The sequence below is a fragment of the Protopterus annectens genome, chromosome 6.part0, assembly GCF_019279795.1.
Source record: "Protopterus annectens isolate FY-2018-M chromosome 6.part0, PAN1.0, whole genome shotgun sequence".
Lineage (NCBI taxonomy): Eukaryota > Metazoa > Chordata > Ceratodontiformes > Protopteridae > Protopterus > Protopterus annectens.
The window spans coordinates 660,263,331-660,289,587 of record NC_056737.1 but is presented as its reverse complement, the minus strand read 5'-3'; positions in this window follow the sequence as shown (position 1 = coordinate 660,289,587).

Sequence of the window (26,257 nt, the reverse complement as noted above, 5' to 3'; positions counted from 1 at the left end):
CAGTTTGGATGTGTTGACTGAAATATTGTTACTGCAAATGCATTCACAACCTTTGACAATCTTCTTGCAAATCTGCTTGAAAGGAGAAAGAGAAGGTCCTAGATTGTGTAATTTGCATACAGCTTTAGGTGAGAATGAAGGAAGAGAGATTTGAGGTCATTAAAAATGGCAAGAAAAGTAGGTATCCAAGGATAGTCCATGAGATGCACTAGTATGAAAATGAGTTGGATAGAAAGATTGTTGATGGCTAAGATTACAAACATTTTGGTTGAGGTGGATATTGTGAAACAAAGCTAATGGATCGTCACTTAAACCTTGATTTTTCTTGGTTTCATAATGATAGGAGACTCGCAAATGCAGAAGCTTTCCTTATATTTATGAGAGCTCTGTTCATTTTTTTCTTATTAGTTGCTCAGTAAATGGTGTCAACAGCAGAACAAATGGTAATCCATATACTAAAGTCTTTGTAGATGCCATACTGAACATGCATATGTACGCCATATTTTATCAGCCATTTATATTTAGTTTTAAAAATTAGGCAGGTGAAATTACTGATGGAATAAACGATCCTTTCGGATGGATTCATTGAAGAACCTAGAAGGAAATTATTTTTCTAAACACTTCAGTAGTTAACGTTTAAAAATTTAAGTTATGGGTTTCACAAGAGCTAACTTTTCAAGTTTCAATCATTTAGGTTGAAATAATGTGGAGGAAGGCTTGAACTAGTGTTAATTTGTACAATTAATTTATTGCACAGGTATGGAAGGTACAGTTTTGAAGTAGAAACGAGATAGGCATATAGGGCTGATTAACTGTACTTAGCAGGTGCTTCTAAATGGAGATAACTGTATATGGGAAATGAGCTATGTAGGATAGGAGTCAGTCTAAATGTCTTCTTTGAATTCTGATAAAAGATTTTTATGAAGTGATGCATAATTGAATTATATCTTCCCTATATTTAGCTGATGGTTTTCCAGAACATTTTATGATTATCTGCCATTATAGCTTATTCTAGCCATTGGAGAATGGCTGCAGCAGTCTCCAGTGATGGGAGTAAGATATTACAATATTGTAATATATCACTGTAATATATTATAGTAATATAACTAGTTACATTTTCAAAATAGTAATAAAATTGTTGTTGTTTTTCTTTCGGCTTTTCCCAATTAGGGGTTGTCACAGTGGAACTCCAGTATGCTAATGATTGGCAGTAAATTTTATGGTGCCAAGGTGCCAGCTCAATGCCCAAACTTCAATGAAGGCACGCCTATTTCATGCATGTCTTTCGAATGCCACTTGACCGCGGGGAGAACATGCAGACTCCACACAGAATGCGCTCCAGCCAAGAATCGAATGGGAGAACCTGTTGCTGTGAGGCGACAACACTACCGCTGCACCACAGCGGCTTCTCAAAATAGTAATAAAGTAATCGTAATTTATTACTTCTTTTAGTAACTAGTAACTTCAATTTCAGTTACTTTTGCTTAAATTAGTGGTTCTCAACATGGGCAATATCATCCCCTAAAGAGTGATAGAAAAATTCCGAGGGCCCTGGATAGTATGGATTGCAATCAGATGTTAGGAGGTAATAGAGACTTTGAAGGGGCAATTTGGAAAAAAAATGGCAGCATAATGTTGGCACAACTCATAACCCATAGCATTCATAATGTACCTTTCAACTGTTCCATTTCCCGGTATTGGGCTCAAAATAATATGGTGCCACAAATTCCTGACTGGCCCCATTAAATCCCAATTTCCATGTGCAGACAATGGCACCAGAACCATCCCACTCTTAAGAAGCTTCAATTAAAAAAAAAAAAAAAAAAACACACTCTGTGATGGTGGCGTCTTCTCCTTTATGGAGGACCATTTGCTACTCCTTACTGTCTACAGGAACAATTGCCAAAATCATTGATTTCATTACCCGCATGTAAATAATGCCAGAAGAGGCTAAAAGGATTCAGATTCGAGCATCTATTATTCTAATTCATTTATAGATTTTGCTTCAGTATGCATTTGGAACAATAAGATATACTGAGTTGTTGAAATCTCAACAATTTCACAGAAAATCAAGCATTGCCAGAGGCAGGGCAAAAAATGAAGGCAAAACCAGGAAAAATTGGTAGGTATGATCAAATATCATCCTACTGTTTGTAAGGTGGATGTCAAGTTACTGAGTTTGTGTTTCAAATGTCTCCTTGATGTAAAGAAATGCAGCCTAAGAGCTGGTAGCCCACAGGGCTTGTATAACACTCAGCATATCAGCACAAAAAATTTTCAACATAGCCATTAGCCAAACATAATGTGTGGAGGGGGGGTGGTGGTATAAAATCAGGAACAACTTTTCAGTAGGGTGCTTATAAACTTAGAACGGTTTTAAAATGACACATTTTGCATTAGTGTACTTTTTCTGAAGGATATAAAGAATGAAAACATTTTCAAGAAAGAACAATACATCGCAATCAACTAATAATAATAATTAGAGCTGTACTTGACTGACATAACCATAGAATTCTGCACAAGTGTGATGTTGCATTAAAATAACATAAGTGCAGCTCGTACAAACTACAGAGCCACACATTCTCTTCTGGTCATAATAGAGCAGCTGCAAGTTAGTAAATCCATGAGTAGAATGGGAAAATATTGTAACTGTCCTCTACAAGCATACATGCCGTAATTAAACTTTGTAAATACTAGGTATCTTAACTTGCAACATTAATAAAAAGTAAAAAAAAACCTTCTCCACAAAATCCAACATTTAACTTCTGCTTTAAGACTGAAAGGCAGCAACTTCAACTCTAGTGAAACTACCAAAGTGTGCTATGGATGTAAACTCAATCCGCACTTACTGTGGAATTTAAATTAGCCATGCCGAGGTAAGTGTGAGTGAGTGTATGAGTATACAAGTATGTGTGTTAGTTAAACTGGCTGTTCGCTTTTCTGTATGAGAGAGATAGTGTGTGTGTATGTGTGTCTATGTAATTTAAACTAGCCGTTCTTATGACTGATAAAGTGTGTGTGTTACTGTGTCAGAAAGTAGGTGTGTGTAAGAGTGTGTGGCTGTGTAAGAGCAGAGAAAAGGTAGATAAATGCGTGTGTGTGTGTGTGTGTGTGTGTGTGTGTGTGTGTGTGTGTGTGTGTGTGTGTGTGTGTGTGTCTGTGTGTGTGTGTGTGTGTGTGTGTGTGTGTCTGTGTGTGTGTGTGTGTGTGTGTGTGTGTGTGTGTGTGTGTGTGTGTGTGTGTGTGTGTATGTGTGTGAAACATACCTCTCAACTGTCCAAATTCAGCCCTACAATTCTGGTCTCTTTCTCATAAAATTTGTGGTTTTCCAGTAAATCGCAGATGACTGAAGTCACTAAATAATAACATATGTGTCTTTCAGACTTCATATCCTTATAAAATGCATACTAACACAAATCCCATTATTCTGTCAGCTTTCAAAGTTTATAACACCAATATTTTAAATTCTGTTCCTATTTTTGGACCTTTGTCCTCCCATTATGCTAGTCTTTTACAGATTTCTTGTGCTAAGAGGTTGAGGTATGGTACTGCAGAACTTAGAAAGTACCAAATCATTATGTTTTAAATTAAAAAAAATGTTATTTTGTATTATTTTGAAGAATTATTAAACAGGAATGCTGCAAACAGCAAGGCTGTCCTCCACACCCATGCTACTTAATCATATCATGTCTGAGATAACCGTACCACAGAATACATTTAATTCCTCAAGTTACCATACTCTTGATGCTGGTGTACATATCTTATTATCTTATCAGCCAAATGTTTGCCATCACATGTTTCAGCGTTGATCATACCTATTTCACTACATATATGTAGTATTATTTGTGCTGCTTAATAAAACAAGACATTTAACAATGCATCACATTCCACTATGAAACTTTTTATAATATTTTTAACATTGTATTTTAAGCACACATTGCTGTACTCTTAAAGAGCAATACTGCTACAGCTTATGTGTATATATATATATATATATATATATATATATATATATATATATATGCGTGTATGTATATATATATATATATATATATATATATATATATATATATATATATATATATATAATGAATACAACACCACTGCTTTGCAATTTAGTTATTTTATACATTCCAGAAACATTAATTTACTGTTTTATTCAGTCATTCTCTGATATCTGATTTAACCAATTCAGTGTTGTGAGGGAGCAGGAGCCCTTCATAGCAAACAGTGGGTGCAAAGTAGACAAATAAATCATGGATACAGTGCCAGTCTATAAGAGGATGCACACACACACACACACACACACACACACACACACACACACACACACACACACACACACACACACACACACACACTTGCTCGCTCGCTCGCACGCACGCGCACACACACACACAAACACACACACACACACACACACACACACACACACACACACACACACACACACACAGACACACGTGCACACACAAATACATACTTCATATTATATATATTCACAAACAATTTGGAGGATTGTCACTTCACCAGTGTCCTGCCTTTTAGCGATGATTAGAGGCATGAATCAGTGCTCAGCATCAGTAGCTACCAGATTTGTTTACAAAACCTACTAATGCACATTGATATTTACATAACTACAAGAGCAGAAGGTTTCTGAATCAGATTTATTTTATCCATTGATCAGACTGACTTGATACCCACATATTGACAACAACAGTGGCTTGTTATACCAATGATTGTTATGACAGACTTTAGTTTCACATTAAGATTAACAGAGTGCACAGTTATTTTATATATGTTACAGTTACTGATGTATGTTATTTTCATGATTTTCTGTAAAGGTACAGCCAATGTGACATCAGTGTGTATATGCTAGAAGTGTGTTAGGGCGGAAAGTAGAATGCAAAGTGTTTTACATGCCTATTGCCTTCTACTTTGCTTAAGATCTTTTGTTAATGCTGTAAAGGGGCTTTTACTGGTGTTTCTGTGTGAATGTATATTTTCAGAGTCAATGTTAAATTGGGGAACATTTTCACAATTATTTGAATGTTGGTATTCCATAATTCCATTTGGAGTGGGTGGAGTTACATTGTTATACATGCAAATTTTATGTTGATTAGTGTCCTGATTTTTGGCCAGTTGTACCTACTTTTCATGGGCCTTTGTCCAATTTTTTGATGTCTCCAGGTTGAGACGTATGAGTCACAATAGATCATTAGAATTAGTCTGGAGCATAATTTACTTAATTTTTTAGCATTGCAAGGAGGTGAAAGTTAATGATGTCCAGACTCTGGGTCTGCCTTGGCACTGTGGTACACTCACCCACTAAAACACCCCCTAATACTGGGACAGTTCTAGCATGATAGAGATCATATCCTTACCTTGCTGTATAATAAACAGCATTGGTTCTTCATACCACCGTCAATTGAAATCGAACTCACCACTGACTGCTTTAACACCCAATGCCCCAACCCACGGCACCAAGCAGGAATCTTTGGATGGATCTATGATCATCAACTTTTATCTTGAGAATTTTTTGTTATGTTCTATTTAAAAATTGTTTTGGGTTTCAATTTTTATTTGCTGAAAATAGACAAAATGTGATAAGTTTTTATAGGTCTTGTGGTGCTGGCTGCATATGGTTTGGTCTAATTATTATTTATGACTCGTTAGCTATACAGACTAGTCATCTTTTTCTCCTTTTCACTGTTCCCTGTTACCACAGCAGATCATCAGTCCACAGAACAAGTGGTAGTAGAGTTTTATGGTATAGAGTTGCCAGCCCAGCACCCAACTTTCCTCAGAAGGCACATACTCCACCTTGGTCCAGTTTAGAATATCCAATCCACCTGTAGCATGTTTTGGGAATGTGGCAGAAAACCCACCCAAACACAGGGTGGACATGCAGACTCCACAAAGAAGACAGCCCAGATGAGAATTGAACTGGAGAACCTCTTACTGTGAGGTGATAACACTAACTGCTGCACCACTGTGCTGCCCAGCTATAAAGACTAGTCTGCTGGAGTTTTACAACTGTTAAATGCTATTCATCATCATTGTAACATTGCGTATACAACTTTAATAATACACTTATATACATATGCTTACTTGTGTGAGTAAATCTCATTATTATAATTGATAAACTATACTTATGTAAAAGTACTGTGTTACTTTAGTTAGTAACTAGTAATAGTAATATATTAAGTTTTTTTTTAGAAAAGTAATAAGTAATAGTAATATATTACTTTCACTGAAAAGTGACTAGTAATAGTAACTTATTACTTTTATAAGTAATTAGCACAACACTGGCAGTCTTTGTTGCTCATCTAGTATTAGTCCTTAAATAATGGGAGGTGGAGTAATCTTTATTCTCTAATGTTGCTTCCATGTGATCCAAGTATTATACATGCAGCTCATTTGGTCTTTAAAAATGGATGTAAATCAAGGACATGCGTTTTTTAAAGGCAACACAACTCAGAGGCTTAAGGACTGGAGAAATATGACCTAGTGTGTCAACTGGCCAGGTGTGGTTATAGGAACTGTACCACGAGCTATTGTAAAGGTCAAAGGTTAGTTAGATTTGTAATCTATCAGAGAATAAGTTGATTTTGATAAAAGGGTGACATGATCAGGCAATACACACTAATGAATTTAGGCAGGACCACTTTGCATACATCTACAGGTGAATGTTTTGAATACTAGATTGAATGGACTAATGTTGTTACTAGCATGATTTGGTCTTGTTGTGCAAGGTAACTAGAGGAGTGAGGATGTATATTCACACTGATGCTTGGACTTGCCTGTTTATTATGATACCACCAACAAGAATTATTTTTTTGTTAGATTAGTTTTATGCCACAATGAAATATGTCTTTAAATAAACAAGTCTATATTATCTCACTGAAACGGCAATACAGCGAATGCCGTTTCAGTGACACGTAAACACCGGTCCACCACTTCTGTAAATGGCCAGAACATCAGTTTTTTTAAAAGGGAAAAAAATCATAATTCCAACCACACACAAAACACCATACCTAAGTGGGGGCTTCACCCCCCACACACCCCAATCTGGAGGGCTGTGCCCCCCACACCTCCCCTAACTAAATATACCAACTCTGAGATCACACTACAGTGCAGAAAAGGGCAATTACATGGCGGCAGCCAAGTGATTTTTTCCCTTGGAAAAAAAAATCGATGTTCTGGCCATTCGCGGAAATGATGGATTGGTGTTTACATGTCACTGAAACGGCATTCGCTGTATTGCCATTTTGGGGAGATAATATAGACCCAATAAACCAGACAGTCTGTATATCCAGTAATTAATTACTCATCCAGGCTTCAGTGGTCAAAAACTGGCATTCTATAACATACTATTACTTATAATAGTTTTAATACATTTTCCAGCATTGTAGTAGGACAGACCATCATTGCATCCTGTTTAGTTGACCTGGTCTTCAGACATTCTTAAAGATATTCACTGTGGCTATCCCTAAACTACAAAATATGTTTCCCGTAAAGCTGGAGTCTTATCAATCATTTCACAAAATATTCAAAGCTAAATTTAGAACATTTTAGAACATTCTCCTTGCCCTGTTGCTTATACTTGGCTTTGGAAGGACGTATAACTCCAAAATGACTCCTTTCTCCAGTCATCCAGCTTCTTAGTGCCTTACTGATATATAGCTAAGCAATCAAGCAAACTCTTTCATCGTGTAGAACATACATTGAAAAGTTAATTAGTTTGCATATCTTTGCATACCTTGTTGCTCTACAAAGCCCATTAATTTTCCCTATATATGACTGGCACACTGTCATTTAAACTATGGCTGCTCAGTCACAACTAAAATGAGAAATCTGTTTATCAAAGGAAGAATAGTACATATTTCAATAACTACTTTTGCAAGGGGTGCAACCCCTCCATGTAAAGGACTAGCCTTCTGTGCCCTTAACTGTTACATACAAATTCCACAGTTGCCCAACAGTGGCTAAAGGATGACATTTCCAGAACAACATCCTGCAGTCTCACACAAACTGTAATTCCAAGTTCCTACAAGTCAGGGATATCATCCACATGAAAATTAAGTGCCAACATTTGTAATTGGACTGTTAGAACCTGATCAAGTGGCCATTGATAGCAGGTAGGTCCATAGGTTCATAGGTTCATAGGTAGATACTAGGCTATCAGCCCAAGGGCCTATGTAAGCCTAGCCAACAAGGTTCCCTGGCTTATGCCACCCAAGAAAGTTATTTTCCTGTGCCACTATCGAGCAGAGACACAGAAGTGATCCTCGGGGTATATTTCCTATTTCCCATCCACTCATCAAGATTTTTCTTGAAGAGTGCTAATGAAGAACTTTGCTTGACATAGATGGGTAGCCTGTTCCAGAGTATGGCAAGTCTCTGGGACAGGAATCTATCCCTCCAGCATGTCCTGTTTATTGTGGTGACAAGGTTTAGGTCCCTAGAGTGTGTAGCTTGGAGGGATTGGGATTTCTTTAGGTGTAGCATGTCCAACAGCTCTGGGTTTGACATAGCTTTATATGTTAGGCTGAGATCACCTCGGAGTAGGCGATATACTACGGAGTAAAGCTGGAGTTTTTTGAGGTGGCCAGTGTAGGGCATTTGTTTGAGGCCAATAATCCTCTTTGTGAGGTACTTCTGTGGCCTTTCCAGCTGCTGCAGATGTCTTGTGAGGTACATTCCAAAATGGGCGCTGTACTCTATAATGGGTCTAATGAGTGTCAAGTAGAGGGGAACACTGACCTCTTTTTTCCTGGATGAGAACCCTTTTATGATGAGGTGTGCCATGTAGAAGGACATCCTGACTACTGTGGCGATATAACTATCAAAGGAGAGACTACTGTCCACCTGGGTCCCCAGGTCTCTTATCACACATTCAATGCTGCCTATGTGGTAGTTCATGGGTACAGAGTTTTTACCAAAGGGGATGACACTGCACTTTTTGGCATTGAGCTTGAGGCCATGGCTCTGACACCAGGCATCTGTCTCAGTGAGGCCCTTCTGTAGGATGTCCACATCATTTGGGGACTTGACTATGGCTCCTAGTTTGCAGTCATCTTGCGAACTTCGTTAGCCAGAGGCCTTCTGTGTTAGCCTGTACTTCAGAGAATTAGATACCAAACAAGAGAGGTCCCAGGAGAGAACCCTGTGGTACTCCACTTGTCACTGCTTTGAGGTCAGATTTGGAGTCTGCAACTTTTACAGTGTGGGTTCTGTCAGGGGAGCCAGTTGGCAACCCATCTTGTGATGTAGGGATTTATACCTAGTTTAGGAAGTTTAGCTATAATTCCAGAATGAGCAATGGTGTTGAAAGTCTTGGCGAGGTCAAGATAGGCTGTGTGAACCACCTTACCCTCATCTACCGCTTTGGTGACTGCCTCAAAGAATTCGTTCAGGTTCAGGAGGCATGATCTGCCTTTCACAAACCTGAACTGAGTGGGATCAAGAGTATGGAGGTTGCCAATGTCTTTGTTTATGAATTCCATAATGATACGTTCCATGGCCTTGCAGACCAGGCTCGTCAGGCTAATAGGTAGATAGTTCCCAGGATCAGTGGTGGCTCCCCCTTTGTGGAGTGGGAAGGTCTTTTATATATTACAGAATAATGTTGCTTATAACTGGATATGTACTTGGATTATCTTAAGAGCATTTGCTCCCATTGCTTCATCATGCCTGTTATAAGTAATCTCTAACTAGATGTTTCATATTTACTGTTCCTATATTTAGGCTTTATACCATATGCTCCTCTGCTATAATCTAGCCTGCATAATCCCCAGATAATGATTAAATATCTGACTGTTTAGTTATATTTAAAGTGCAGTAATGATTATTAGTGCTTTTCCTATATAGCATTTTGACATCCTGTTACTTCTATTTCCGTTTGCACTGATGACTTAATATTTACACCATTATGTAGGCTTTATTTTTATATGGTAGTGGTATCCTATATCCACAATCGTTATATCTGTACTTGAAGTACCACATTTCTGACTATGCATATGAAATACTCAGTAGTTCTATGCAAGTTTAAGTTTTACTGCCTTCTGTCACACAGAGTTACTCTTCTGCTGCTCTTTTATTACTCATGTTACTCTTCATTCTCTCTTCATGCTTCACAAAATAAATATTATTCTGTTGAACACTATTTATAAAATATCTATTTATTTCATATAAGTAAAAAAATGGCAATAGACACACACACACACACACACACACACACACACACACACACACACACACACACACACACACACGAAAAATAACTACCAGGTTTCAAAAAGAATCCTGCCAGTCAACCACAGCCCATAAGGCATAACAATGTACCCAACACTCTAGTCATAGGTGACTCTATAGTCAGGCACAATGATGTTCCACTCACCAGGCTAAACAAGGAGAAAGTTACTGTCAGCTGCCAGTCGGGTGCCAGGATCCGCCACATAATGCATGCACTCAGGTTACTCCACAACAAGTACAAATATGACTCTGTCATTGTCCATGTTGGTGTGAATGACCTGAGACATACCTCCTTGGACTACATGAAAAGGGACTTGGAGGAGCTGTCCGATCTTGTAGCCCAGGCAGGTATGACCCTATCCCTGAGTAGCATCCTGCCATCACCCAGAATTATACCACAGTACAAGGACAAAATGATTGACTTCAACAATTGGCTAAGCTTCTGGTGTCATTCTAAGGGGATCCAGTATCTGTCTGCCTGGGATGACATGATCAACAAGCCACGATGCTTTGCCAGAGATGGCCTGCACCTGCCACCCCTGGGATTCCGGATACTGGCTAAGGCTCTAGCCACCCATATAGTGCCTTTTTTAGGCAAGGTTCAAATGACAAATTCACAACCCTAACAGGTACAGGCAAGAAGAATCTGAGGGTATTGCTACTCAATGCTAGAAGTCTAAACCTCAAAATGCACTCTCTCGAGGCACTCCTTAAAATGGAGAACATCGACATCTGTGCAGTGACAGAGACCTGGTTCAAGGCTCCAGAGAGTACCCCTGCATTACCAGGCTATAATTCATACCACACCTTTCGGCCACCTAACCTGGACCGAAACACTAAAGGCGGAGGCGTGTCCATATTCATTAAGGATATCCACACCTCCAGGCTAGTTGTTCAGCATAATGCATCTTAGATTATCCAAGTGCAACTAACTCTGGGCAAGACCGCAATCCAAATTGTAGCTTGCTACAGATCACCCACCATGTTCCAGGATTCCCACTCCTCATTTCTTAATACACTGGAAAATATTAGGGTACAACCTAACACCCTAATAATGTGCAATTTCAACTACCCTACCATTAACTGGGAAAACTACTCATGTACCAACTCTTGTGCTCAACATTTTCTGGAATTCATAAATTCCAATGCCATGGATAAACTTATCCACACCCCCACCAGGGGCAGCAATATCCTAGACCTGGTTATTACCAACATGGGCAACAGGTGCTCCACACCAGAGGTCAATTCCTCGTTGGTCAGATCCGACCATAAGCTAATCACCCTAGACATCCACATCCCTCCCCACTCCCCATTAGGGAAACCACAGTAAAAAATTTCTCCAAAGCCAACTTCACACTTCTTAAGACAGAAGTGACAAATTTCACGACACCCATGCTGATGGACAATAGAGGTATGACTGCACTGAATCCTATACAAATGCACTTTATAAGAACTTACATGAGTGCATGGATCATGCAATCCCTTACAGAACCAAGATGCTATCCTCCAAAAAAGGGAAGCCAATCTGGTGGTCCCCTGCCATAAACAAACTCTACAACATTAGAAAGAAACTGTTGCAAAAAAGAGTAAAATCCCATGATTGGAGAAACTCCCTGGTCAGCTTCAGTAAGAAGCTGAGATCCCTCATAAAATCCTCCAAAGCTAGTTATGAAAACAAAATCGCCACTGACTCTAAAGACAACCACAAAGCATTCTATAGCTATGTCAAGAATCTCAATGGCAACACTCAGATCTGCTCTGAGTTACAGCACAATGCACTAAATATACAGAAACAACGGATATTGCCAACATCCTGGCAGATAGGTTCAGTGCTAACTTTACCCCTTTGTCATCCCCTAAAGGGCCCATCTCTATACCAGAAGAATGCAAAGTTCCTGTAATCACGGCTGCACAAATAAAAGACACACTATCCAAAGCCAAGAACACAGAATCCATGGGACCTGACGACATCCCAGGCTGTGTTCTACATGAACTACAGAACGAACTGGCACCCCACCTAAGTACCATGTTCAATCATTGCCTCACCTCAGGCTATGTGCCCACTGAATGGCGCACAGTGACAGTTATCCCACTCCACAAAGAGGGAGCCACCACAGACCCCAGAAACTACCGACCCATTAGCCTAACGAGCCTGGTCTGCAAGGCTATGGAGCGTATCATCATGGAACTTATAAACAATGACATTGGTAATCTCCAAACTCAGGACCCCACCCAATTCAGGTTTGTAAAAGGCAGATCATGTCTCCTAAACCTGATAGACTTCTTTGAAGCAGTCACCAAAGCCGTTTATGAGGGTAAGGTGGTTCACACAGCCTATCTAGATCTCGCCAAGGCTTTTGACACCATGCCCCACTCTGGAATTATAGAAAAACTCACTAAACTAGGTATATATCCCTATGTCACAAGATGGGTTGCCAACTGGCTCACTGACAGAACCCACACTGTGAAAGTAGCAGACTCCAAATCCAGTTTCAGACCAGTGACAAGTGGAGTACCACAGGGTTCAGTCCTGGGTCCTCTCCTGATTGGTATCTACTTCTCTGAAATATAGGCCAACACAGAAGGTCTTTAGCTAATGAAGTTTGCAGATGACTGCAAACTAGGAGCCATAATCAAAACTCCAAAAGATGTGGACATCCTACAAAAGGGCCTTGCTGAGACAGATGCCTGGTGTCAAAGCCATGGCCTCAAGCTCAATGCCAAAAAGTGCATTGTCATTCCTTTTGGTAAAAACTCAGTACCCATGAACTACCACATAGGTGGTAGTCTACTTAACACTGAAAGTGTGATAAGAGACCTTGGGACACAGGTGGACAGTAGTCTCTCCTTTGATAATCACATCACCACAGTAGTCAGGAAATCCTTCTATGTGGCACACCTCATCACAAAAGGTTTCTCATCCAGGAAAAAAGAGGTCATTGTTCCCCTCTACTCATCACTCATTAGACCCATTATAGAGTACAATGCCCCTTTTGGTATGTACCTCACAAGACATCTACAACAACTGGAAAGGCCACAGAAATACCTCACAAAGAGGATTACTGGCCTCAAAGAGATGCCCTATGCAGACCGTCTCAAAAAACTGCAGCTTTACTCTGTTGCATATCGCCTACTCAGAGGAGATCTCTGCATAACACACAAAGCTATGCCAAACCCAGAGCTTTTAGACATGCTCCACTTAAAGAAATCCCAATCCCTATGAGCTACACGCTCTAGGGACCTAAACCTCATCACCACAATAAACAGAACATGCTGGAGGGATAGATTCCTGTCCCAGAGACTTCCCATACTCTGGAACAAACTACCTATCTATATCAAACAAAGCTCCTGATTAGCACTCTTCAAGAAAAATCTTGATGATTGGATGGGAGATAGGAAATTCACCCTGGGGATCACTTCTGTGGCTCTGCTCGACAGTGGCACAGGAAAATAATTTTCTTGGGTGGCGAAAGCCAGGGTACCTTTGGCTAGGCTTATATAGGCCCTAGGGCCAATAGCCTAGTACCTACCTATGAACCTATGAACCTATAAGCTGCTGCAGTAAAAATGCCAATTTTCCTGATTGTGGAAAAACTCAGAATTATAGACAGGTTAGCAGCAGTGAGGAGAGACATCATTATCATCTAATTAGCATGCCTTTGAATTGGGTGATGTTACTGCAAGTGCTAATAATCAGTTTGATGCAATAATCTCTGCTGGTGGCTCATGCATCATGTTAGCACAGACACTCCCACTTCACATCTCTCAGCTGTTCCTGATTTTATGGAGTGTCCATGATTTTTCCCCTTACACTTACTGTATTCTTGTCATGGATGATTACAGTCTGTGAATAATGTAATTTTGATACTTCTCATGGTTCAATTGCAGCTTCTTGCTGCAAAGTCTGTTCTATTAACTTTTGTAGTAATTCTAGATGAAATTTCAAAAGTATTCCTGGTGCTTAGTCTCCATCACCCCCAAAATTACAGGCTTTGGTTCTTATTCTAAGGGGAATAAAGGCACGTGGAAGCTCACCACCCCATAACATCACAGACATTTCTATGCATGTAGATACACACACAGACACTCATACACACACACACACACACACACACACACACACACACACACACACACACGCACACACGCACACACACACACACACACACACACACTCACACAGACACACACACACACACACACACACACACACACACACACACACACACACACACACACACACACACGCACACACACGCACACACACACACACACACACACACACACACACACACACACACACACACACACACACACACACACACACACACGCGTATTCATAGGATCATAAGATCATAGGAAGTTACTAGGCTAATAGCCCTAGGTCCTTTACAAGCCTAGCCAAGTTCTACCCTTACTTCCATGATCAGCACTGATTCCATGATCAGCACTTATAGTCCAAGAGGGACAAAGGTTATGGTTACCCATCCAATCGTCCAGATTCCTTTTGAAGAGGGCTAGTGAAGTATTCTGTTTGACCTGAAGTAGGAGTCCATTCCAAAGGTGTGGTAACCTCTGGGAGACAAATCTGCCCCTCAAACAGGTTCTATTAATGTCACATACCAGGTTAAAGTCTTTATAGTGAGTAACCCGTGTACCATTTGATTTATGGAGATGCAGCCTTTCTAATAAAGCAGGGTCAGAGATTGCCTTGTATGCAAGGCAGAGATCACCTCTGAGTAGTTTGTATGAAACAGAATAAAGTGACAGTGATATTAGACGAGCCATATAGGACAGATGCTGAAGACCTAGTATTTTCCTTGTGAGGAACCTTTGTAGTCTCCTAATTGCTGCATGTGCTTGGAAAGGCACATACCAAAAGGGGCATTCTTCTCAATTATTGGATTGATGATGCAAGAGTACAGTGAAGTTATAACTTATTTTTTTCTGGACCCAATGCTCTTACTTATGAGATGAGCAATATAGAATGCCCTTCTTACCACTTTGGAAACATGGTGGTCAATGTTGAGGTTGCTGTCAACCTGTGTGCCCAGGTCTCTCACCACTAAGTGAGTACTAAAGGTGTTGCTATTGATGTTGTAGTTAGCAGGAATATCGCCCTTACTGGAAGGGATGATAATAATTTTTTTTGCATTGATTAAGGCCATGACTTTGGCACCAATTATTTGTTTCTGTAAGACCCTCTTGTTGGCTGTTGACATCATTTGGAGATTCTATGACCACTCCCAGTTTGTAGTCATCAGCAAACTTTGTCAGCCATAGACCTTGAGGTTTTGCTTGTACTTCAGAGAAATAAATACCAAACAGTAGAAGTCCCAGGATTAATCCCTGTGGAACACTACTGATTACAGATCTGCAGTTGGAGGTGGATTCCTCTATTTCAATTATATGGGTTCTATCAGTGAGCCAGTTAGTGACCCATCTAATGATATAAGGGTTGATACCTAACTGGGTAAGTTTGTCAATGATGCCTGAGTGGGATAGTGTTAAATGCAAATGCCTTGGCTATGTCTAGGTAGGCTGTATGCACAGATTTCCCCTCGTCCAGGGCCTTGGTTACTGTCTTGAAGAAGTCCACTAGGTTTAACAGGCATGATCTCTCTTTGACACATCCAAACTGAGTAGGGTCAAGTGTTTGGAGATTATCTATATCTTTGTTGATAAGGTCCATGATGATTCACTCCATGGCCTTGCAGATAAGGCTAGTCAGGCTAATAGGTCTATACTTCCCTGGATCAGTGGAAGCATCACCTTTGTGCAAGGAAATAACAGTACTCATTTTCCATTCAGCTGGGATGAAGCCGGTGCTTAAACTATGATTGAAAAGAGTAACCAAAGGTGCTGCTAATTCTTGCACACACACACACACACACACACACACACACACACACACACACACACACACACACACACACACACACACACACACACACACGTGCACCTGGGACCACATATACATCAACAACCCTGTACAGATGACACCACATACATATATACACTCTCCCCCACCATTTCCTAAACTCCTTGACGCTTTTTGAAAGTAATGGGTGAAAGCAGCCTTTTGGCCATGTTAATTGATGCAGCTGGCCATGTTAATGTATGCAAACAAGCAGCTGTGTAAATCTCTTACAAAAGACATTTCCTGGGGAAGACACATTTCTAATTGCCATATGCTATGCTGAACACTTCATCTGAACACCTCATTAGCATTGTGGTAGGCTGTGGAAATTGGCTAATTCTATAGACCCCAGAGAATCACTGTGGTGGGGCTGTTTATGTATTGGAAAGGGCTACTAACAGTAGAAATATGGCTGTGTAGCTGCTAACTGCTGTTGCAGCCCTTTCTGAATCTCAGGGAATGCATGTTCAAATGACAGCTATATACAACAGAGAAGAATCTCTTAAGGAAAACAACACAGGCAGTTAAAAATTATGGCATTGCATTAATGACAGCTGCATGAAAGCAAATATAGTAAAGGCAGGAAAAAAGTCTCCCAAGACTCTATCTAATTCAAGGATAGTTTCTTGGAAATATATACAGTTTTACAAGTCTGTAGCAAATTTAGTCCTTAGAGAATTTGAGAAAAGAATTGTGAAGTGGCTGACGTTTTGATTCCATTGAATGTTAACATATTCCAACAGAAAGAACACAACTTTATGAAGGGTGTGACTGTGGTCTCCTGATTTAGTTTTATAGAATTTGTAGATAGGGAAGCCCTTAATCAATTAGAGTCTAGTTTTGCTGGTGGTAAGTAATCATAAATGGGTAAATAAATAGTAAGAATGTATTTCTTCAAATATTCAAAACTTAATTGCCTTTCTCTTAGAATATTATTTGATTAAATTAACATGTATTGGTCATCTTCTGGCGCACCTTGATGTTGCAACCAGTTTTATTCCCAGTTATATTCTTCATGTTAAAGCTGCAAGTGATTTTGAAAACAATGAAGATTATGTTGATTGATTGTTTTCTCTTTTTCTTATTTATTTTCACCGTTTAGATAAAATGCATGGTGATATCTTGGCTATGATCATGGACATTGTTTTTCTGAAACCCTGGCTATGTATTTAAAGAACTGTTGAGGTCAGAAATTAAAAAATATATATTTGTATTTTCTCCTGGTATTTTAATATAGTGCCCTTGCATCACTTCACAATTTTGGATTAGTTCTAAACCACATGAATTGATGAGGTAGGTATGCTAACACATATTTGTTTTTGGCTAAGCTTTCTCCTTCCGGTAATAAATTGTTTCTCCACAGACATTGATATTATAATTCATTACTTTCTCATAGGTTCATAGATTAGTACTAAGCTAACTGCCCTTGCGAGCCATTTTAAGCCTAGCTAATTATCCCTTGTGAAACTTAAACCCTGCATCTTGTGTTTGTAAGGCAAACACCTTAACCATTAAGCCACCCTCATGTGAGGTGTCTTTTGTATTTGCATAAAAATAACAGTACTTTGAATTGTTGGATTGAGAAACTCTTTTTCAGAATGTGTATAACTTTCTTCCAGTGGCATGTATGCTTTATAGTTTTTAACAACACATTGATTACATTAGATTTCTCAAAAGTTTTGAATCGACTAGCTGTAAGGATTCCTCAGTCATCCAGTCTCTCTTTTTGTCACTGGTACCAGTTTCTTTGATATTAAATTAGAAAACAACTCTTATTTTTAAAGACTCAACAGGCTAATGGCTTTGGTATAAAGGAGAGAAGGAAACAGTAAGTGACATTACACAGTGAAAGTGATATGAAACCGCAGACACAATGGCTTTATGAATAAAGTGAAAAGTCATTAAGAAAGGCTTTAGTCATCTTGCTAGGCTACGTTTTCTAGTAATATAATGTGAGAGTTCATCCAAAATAGTATTCTAGGAAAGCAGAAAAGCAGTGAAATCCAACAAAACTGGAGAATATCATATGTGTATGGTGGGCAGTGTGGGGTCATTCTGTATGGGGAAAATGGGAAGAGGAAATGTGATACATAACATGTAGTTGTGCTTTAACATGTTTTGTGGTACCATGAATAGTGGTAGTAGTTTTACACGTTATTAAGGTATTTAGTAGCTGATGGATTCTCATGTTTCTTTATTTTTAATTATTGTCTGTACTGCTGTTTTATTTTCTTGACTTAGTTTGTAACAGAAAACTAAATAATCTGCTTGAAGTGAAGACCACTGTGATCATTTAACAATTTGGACTCACTTAGGGCCGGATTCACAAAGGCTTGCACGGAGTCTAAGAGTAGAGTAAGACTCCAGCAAGCCAACATGTCTGCCGAGCAATCCAGGAACAGCCAGCAGGGGCGTGCAACTGAGCTCTCCAAACTAGTCCTACACGGACAGGACTGGGATATGCAAATTACCTTAATTGCAGGCAAAAGCCATGCAAATGAGGTAAATTTGCGATCCCAGAAATCCGAACCTGTCCAAGTAGGAGTAGTGTTATTTGCAGAAATCTACTCAGTTGATAACTGAGTACAGTTCTGCAAATAGCAAAATGGAGCCATGTCAGCTATAAAAAAAACATGTATTCACAGGAGGAAGCATGCCAATGGCTGAAAATATGGCCATTGGCAATGGGAAGTGATGCAAATTAAAAATAAAATAACTTTTTTTTTTAATCCTGATTTCTGGGGTTTAACCGTAGCGCAGCACTGCTCAAACATGCTGCGCCCTAAAAAGCAGAAAATTTATAATTAGGATCCACAAATGTGGATTTCATAGCTAAAATGAATTTACAATATAAGGGAATGACAGGCTGAAGACAACATGGCCACCGAGTAGAGGTTGCTAAGGGGGGAAGCTCAGTCTAAGAGATGTAACTAAGCATTATTAGGCAATCCTATGCAAATGAGAGTTATGATAGTGAATTGCAAGTTCACATAGCAAATGAGCACAGTCAGTGGAGTGTAGGAGTAGGATAAGGGGAGTAACAGAGTAGAAGATAGGTGACATCACGATGGGGGTATATATGAAAGGAGTGCAGCTCATTGGAGCAGAGTGAGATGTGTTAGCATATATTTACATAATAGTGAAAGAGGTGTGTCAACAGGTAGGCCAGGTAAAGTCAAGAAATTGAAGGTGTATGCTGTGGATAACGCCAAAGTTTCTTGATGAGCATGCATGCGCGTGTGTGCACGCCAAGAAACCCGAGTAAGACAGTATGTGTGTGTGTAAGTGTGTGTGCATGCGTGTAGGCTTGAGTAACCATATGTAAGGCTGTGTAAACAGTTGTAAGTGCATTTGCGCTGGTGTGCACGCGTTTTAACAGGAATAAGCAAGTTTTAGTCCGTGTAAGCATGTGTGCGCGTGTGTGAGTTGGTGTGCACGTGTTTGCGCTTGTTTGTGCGGCGTGCCCCCTGAGGAAACAGAAAGGGAAAAGGAAGCACAACAAATAGTAGGAAGTTAACCAGGGAGTACTAGCAGAGCTAGCAGGTGAAAACAATCGGAATCAGCCAATTACACAGGCATTACACTAGCCCAGCCCAACCCAGCACTCAAAACTCAGCAAAAAAACATTCCAGTATGTATTTCTCAGACACACTGCAACACTGCAGTAAGCTAATAGAAGTGAAAACTGAAAAAGCTTTACTGAGACAAAGAAATGTTAGGGGCTGCCATTGCTGTCATAAGGCGACATATGCAACATGCATCGGAAACCATCCAGGTGCAATTAACCATAGGCAAAACTGCTCTACAATTTGTAGCATGCTACAGGCCACCCTCTCAAACTCAGGAAACCCACACAGCCTTCCTGAAGACACTGGAGGGTATAAATGTATCACCAAACACCATCATATTGGGTGATTTTAACTACCCGAATATAGACTGGGAACATTACTCAAGCCCCAACTTTCTAGCCCAAAGGTTCCTGGAGTTCATAAATTCAAATGCCATGGAACAACTAGTCACCGTCCCCACAAGAGGAGAAAATATACTAGATCTCATCATCACAAACATGGGGACAAAATGCTCCACACGAAGTATATCCTCTTTGGTGAGATCAGATCATAAACTAATCTCACTAGAAATCCACATCCGCCCACCCCAAACAAAAAGACCACAGTGAAGAACTTCTCTAAAGCAAACTTTACACTACTCAAGACAGGTGTGGTATCCTTCAAGGCCCCCGAGCCAATGGAAACCACAACCCAATCTGCGGAAGCCCTTACAAATGCCTTCTATGAACACCTTCAGGACTGCATGGATCAGGCAATCCCAAATAAAACCAAGACTCTTTCCACCAAGGGCAAACGTCCAGTCTGGTGGACCCCAGCCATAAACAAACTTTACAATAAGAGGAGAAAGCTATTACATGATAGAGCAAAATCCCAAAAAGGGAAGGCATTTTTAGTCAGTACAAGCAAGAAACTACGATCCCTCATAAAATCATCCAAGGCTAACTTTGAGAAAAAAATTGCCATAGATTCAAAAGACAATCATAAGGCCTTCTTCAGCTATGTCAGAAACCTGGGTGGAAACTCCCAGATATGCTCAGAATTAGTCCAAAATGATACAAAAATCACTAAACCCAAAGACATTGCCAACATACTGGCAGACAGGTTCAGCGCAAACTTCACCCCCCTCTCCCCCCAAAAGGAGAGATAACTATCCCAACAGAGTGTAGCCTCCCAGACATCTCAAATGCGCAGGTGAAAGCTGCTCTCTCTAAAGCTAAAAACACAGCATCAATGGGACCGGATGGTGTCCCCGGCTGTGTGCTACATGAAATCAATGAAGAACTAAACCCGCACATAAGGCAGCTGTTTAATCTTAGCCTTACCACAGGACATGTGCCCAAGGAGTGGCGTACGGCAACTGTGGTCCCACTCCACAAAGGCAGTGCCTCTACGGACCCTGGTAATTACCACCCCATAAGCTTAACAAGCCTGGTCTGCAAAGCTATGGAGAAGATCATAATGGAACTCATAAACAAGGACATAGGGGACTTGCAGACCTTGGACCCAACCCAGTTTGGCTTTGTCAAGGGCAAATCTTGCCTTTTGAACTTGGTCGACTTCTTCGAAACAGTTACCAAGGCCATTGATGAGGGAAAGGCAGTCCATACAGCCTACCTTGACCTTGCAAAAGGAGAAACTTACCAGCTTAAATGTAAACCCACATGTCACAAGATGGGTTGCAAACTGGCTAAAGGACAGAACCCACAGGGTTAGAGTTGCTGGAGCCATGTCAGACTCCAAGCTGGTTACAAGTGGTGTCCCACAGGGCTCAGTCCTTGGCCCCTTATTGTTCGGCATCTACTTCTCAGAAGTACAGGCAAACATAGGAGGACTATGGCTGACAAAGTTTGCGGATGACTGCAAACTGGGTGCCATAGTGGATAGTACATCGGACACAGACATCCTTCAGAAGGGTCTCACGGAAACTGATAGCTGGTGCCAGAGCCATGGCCTAAAGTTAAATGCAAAAAAGTGTATAGTCATACCCTTCGGGAAAAACAAGATAACCCCAAGCTACCATATAGATGGCAACCCACTAAGCACAGAAGAGGTTATCAGGGACCTGGGTACCCAGGTTGACAGTGGCCTCTCATTTGACACTCACATTGCTAAAGTGGTTCGAAAGACCTTCTACATTGCCCATCTGATCATGAAGGGATTCACATCCAGATCAAGTGAGGTCATTGTTCCCCTGTACTCTTCACTTATTAGACCAATGATTGAGTACAATGCCCCGTTCGGGATGTATCTCACCCGACACCTGCAGCAATTGGAGAGACCCCAAAAGTTCCCCACCAAAAGGATAAAGGGACTCCAAAACCTGTCATATACTGCCAGACTGAAGAAACTCCAACTCTATTCAGTTGCATACCGTCTGCTCAGAGGTGACCTGTGCCTGACATACAAGGCCATGACCAACCCGGAATTAATGGACATGCTCCACCTCAAAAAATCCAAATCCACCAGAACCACTAGAGCACGTGACTTAAACCTTAGCACGGATATAAATAGGATGTGCTGGAGGGATAGATTTATCACCCAGAGACTCCCCATGCTGTGGAATAAAATCCCGGTCCATGTGAGGCAGAGCACCTCGCTGGCTCTGTTCAAGAGAAATCTTGACCGGTGGATGGGAGATCGTAGGTTTACCCCAGGAATCATCTCTGTGTCACTGCTGGACAGAGGCACAACAAACTAATGGGCACATTATTTCTAACATAAGGGGTGGCGTAAGCCACATAACTTTGGGCTAGGCTTATAAATGCCTTAGGGCAGATAGCCTAGTATAAACCTATGAACCTATGAACCTATGCTGAGGGTGGTGACAACGCAAATGCAGCTGAGCAACCCACAGTGAGGAGACGGAGAAGAGTGTACAGGCCTAGGGTAACCTACCAGGGGCTACATGAGCTGGAGATAGTGGAGAGCTATAGAGTGGACAGAGACCTAATACAGCAAATTGTTGAGCTGTCCAGGCCACGCCTCACACACAGAACCAACAGAGGGAACCCATCCCAGTGGAAACCAAGGTATGTGTTAGCCTAAGAATATTAGCAACAGGTACCTTCCAGAGACCAACTGGCGATATGACGGGGATTTCACAGGCATCAGCATCCAGGGTACTGCACCAGTTCCTAAATGCCATGGCAGCACATGTCAGTCATCACGTATATTTTCCCAAATCCCATCAGGTATTGGCCAGCAATATGCATCTCTTCCAGCAAATAGCAGAATACCCTGAGGTAGAGGGTGCAATAGACTGTACGCACATTTGCATCAAAGCACCAGCCGGTGAGCGGGGTAGGGTCTACTATAACTGCAAGGGTTACCCCTCCATCAACTGCCAGGTTGTGTGTGATGCCCAGGGCATAATAATGATTGTGTGTGCTGGCTGCCCTGGAAGCTACCATAACTCCCGTATCTGGCATCTGACACAGCTGTACCAGACATTTGCCAATGGGGACATCCCTCATAGTCACCTAGTAGGGGATGCTGGATATGCACTCGATCTGTGGCTGATGACACCCATCAGAAATGCACACACACCTGAACAGGAACACCATAATGAGGCACACACACAAACACGAAATGTAATCGAGCGTGTGTTTGGGCTGCTCAAGTCATGGTTCCGGTGCCTGGACACATCTGGTGGAACCTTGCAGTACTCACCAACTACACGTACCCAAATAGTCATGGTATGTGCTATGCTACACAATATGATCCTGTGAAAACAGCTGCAGCAGGAGTAGCATAGGACTGGGCACAACAGCCCCCCACCATTGCCAAGGCCTTCACAGGCAGAGCATGACTCAGAGGAGGAACAACTTGAGCCTGCCCCAGTAGGCAGAAGGAGGTGTGCCCAGTATGCTTTAGCCTTGGCAAAGAGGCAACGCATAGCATATACACTGGCTCAGTAGGAACCCTGGAAATGATACCTCTCTCCAACTCGCACATATAGTAAAAGGGATGCCTAACTTGACACTACCTGTTAACAAACATGTATAGAGAGTGTAAAATGTGCATCCGACATAGGCAGCACTGCAGCACCACCTGAGGCATGATTGTTATGTGTTAAGCAATATAAAGCACTGCTAAACAGCTCTCACCACTATTTAGTATATGTAAACAAAATTGCACACACTAAGTAGCACAACCACAGGCAATGTTCAGCAATATTGTGCACTGTCCAGCAATGTTGGGCAACATTGAGCTATGTTGTGCAAGGCTGGTCAAATGTGGGTATAGTTCACCAAAAGCAGGTTAACAAGTTCATATTTGCTTCACTTTTCTTGAAGCAGTCTGTTCTGGCATGGATGAAAATATGAAGCAGTGACAGTCCTCGAACCCAGGATACAGTGCACTATAGTCAGAGTAGAGAACTACTAACCATAACAGGATGTCAATGGTCAGCTTGTATGAAAAAATGTTGATAAGTCAATGCCAACTATCTAATGGAAACCTTGCATGCATAGCATAATCCCTGTCGAGTTAAGACACAAAGGTGAGGCCTGCAGTAATAATAGTACCTGATATTCAACACACATATAGTATAAATGTTAATATTGGTAATGTTCACACACATCAACAAATGTAGTGGACCACAGACAGCAACATACTGCAAGGTCACACTGGGCATGCTCACACACTTGAAACTATGAGACAAATGTCAGGCAACAAAACACTGAAAGTCTGAACTGGACATGCTCACACACTTAGGTAAAGTTTGAGTGCAGCAGTGGGCCACACATATCCCTCAGTTGCAAGTGTCAACCCAGGAACCTTGCACTATTCACCAATCCACCATGTGCACACAGTGATATGATAACAGACACAATATAAAATAGTGAAATACTGTCACAATCAAATATGTTATGCAGAAACCAAGGTTGTTCATAGGAAGTGGTAAAGCAAAGAAGAAACAAAACCTGCAATCAGTACCATCACTGAACAATGTGCATCCTGAACATTAGCACAGGTTCAGAGGTTGACACTAGGCTATCTGCCCTAGGGTATGTAGAAGCCTAGCCACAGTGTGTTTGTAGTCTGCAATCATGCTAGATCAGTAGACTGTGCCTGTCAATAGTAGGTCTCACAAGATATCTCACATATGTTCATTTCATTCTGCCTCTGTCTAGCAAGGACCCATAATATATCCAAGGGCTAAACATACGATCACCCATCCACCTGTGAAGATGTCACCTGTAGGTGGTCAACGTGGGTCTGTGCATATGTGGTATTGTGATCACATTCCCGAGTGAGTGGAGCCTCTGTGATGGTAATATGCCCCTCCAGCATGTCCTATTAACATCATTGCTCATGTACCTGTCCCTGGAGCATGTAGCTTTAAGGGGCTTTGATATCCTCACGTGGAGCCTGTCCATCAATGCTGTGATGGACATGGCATCAAACAAAAGGCACAGACTGCATCCAAGTAGGCAGTAAGCAACTGAGGAGAGCTGGGGTCACCATAACCAAACTGTGCATACCATCTGTGTGAGTCCTAGATCCACTTGGTTATGTAAATATGTGTACATTCCAGTTGCTGCAGGTGTTGGGTAAGGTACATCCAAAATGGGCCATTGTATCCAAGCATGTGCCAGATAACTACAGGGTCACAATGACCCCACCTGATTTGGATGTAAAACTGTATGGGATAAAGTTGCCTAAATAGAAGGTGTGTCCAACAACATTGGTAACGTGAATGTCAAAGGCAAGAGTACTAAGTATTCATGTCCCCAAATCACAAATCACACACACTGTACGTGATGTATCATCACCTATGTGGTAATGTGTGTGCACGATGTTACTACCAAAGGTGATGACTATGCATCTAAAGTAAGGTAGCTGTAAGCCATGGCTCTGGCACCAGTCAGCCATCTCTGTGAGACCCTTTCTGAGGATGTCTGTGCCAGCTGTGGAGTCAAATATGGCACACAGTTTGCAGTCATCTGCAAACATGGTCATCCATATTCCTCCTGTGTTAACCAGTATGTATCAGAAATATATGCAGAACAAGAGAGGTCCAGGACTGAGCCCTGTGGGATGCCACATGTAACTGGTGTATAGTCAGACATGGCACCTGCAATACTGACCATGTGTGTGCTATCCATGATCCAGTTAGCAATCCAGATTGTGACATATATGTAGATATTGAATCCGGTTCTCTAATGTATAAAGGCCAAGTAGGGTATTGTGTAGAAGTGGTGTGCGAGCTCCAGGTAGGCTGTGTGGAAAACCCTGTGTAAGTCTATGGACCTGTTAACTGTTTAAAGACATCAAACATCTGCAAGAGGCAAGATATGCCCACAAGAACACCAAATTGTGTAGGATCCAGTGTCTGTAGGTTCACAGTGTGTATGTGTTCCATGATGATACACTCCATAACATAGCAGACCAGGATAGTTAGGCATATATTGTGATAATTTCCAGGATCCCTTGTGGCACCAGCATTGTGTAGCGGGTACACCGTAGCTGTACACCATTCCATGGGTACACATCCTGTAGTAACTGT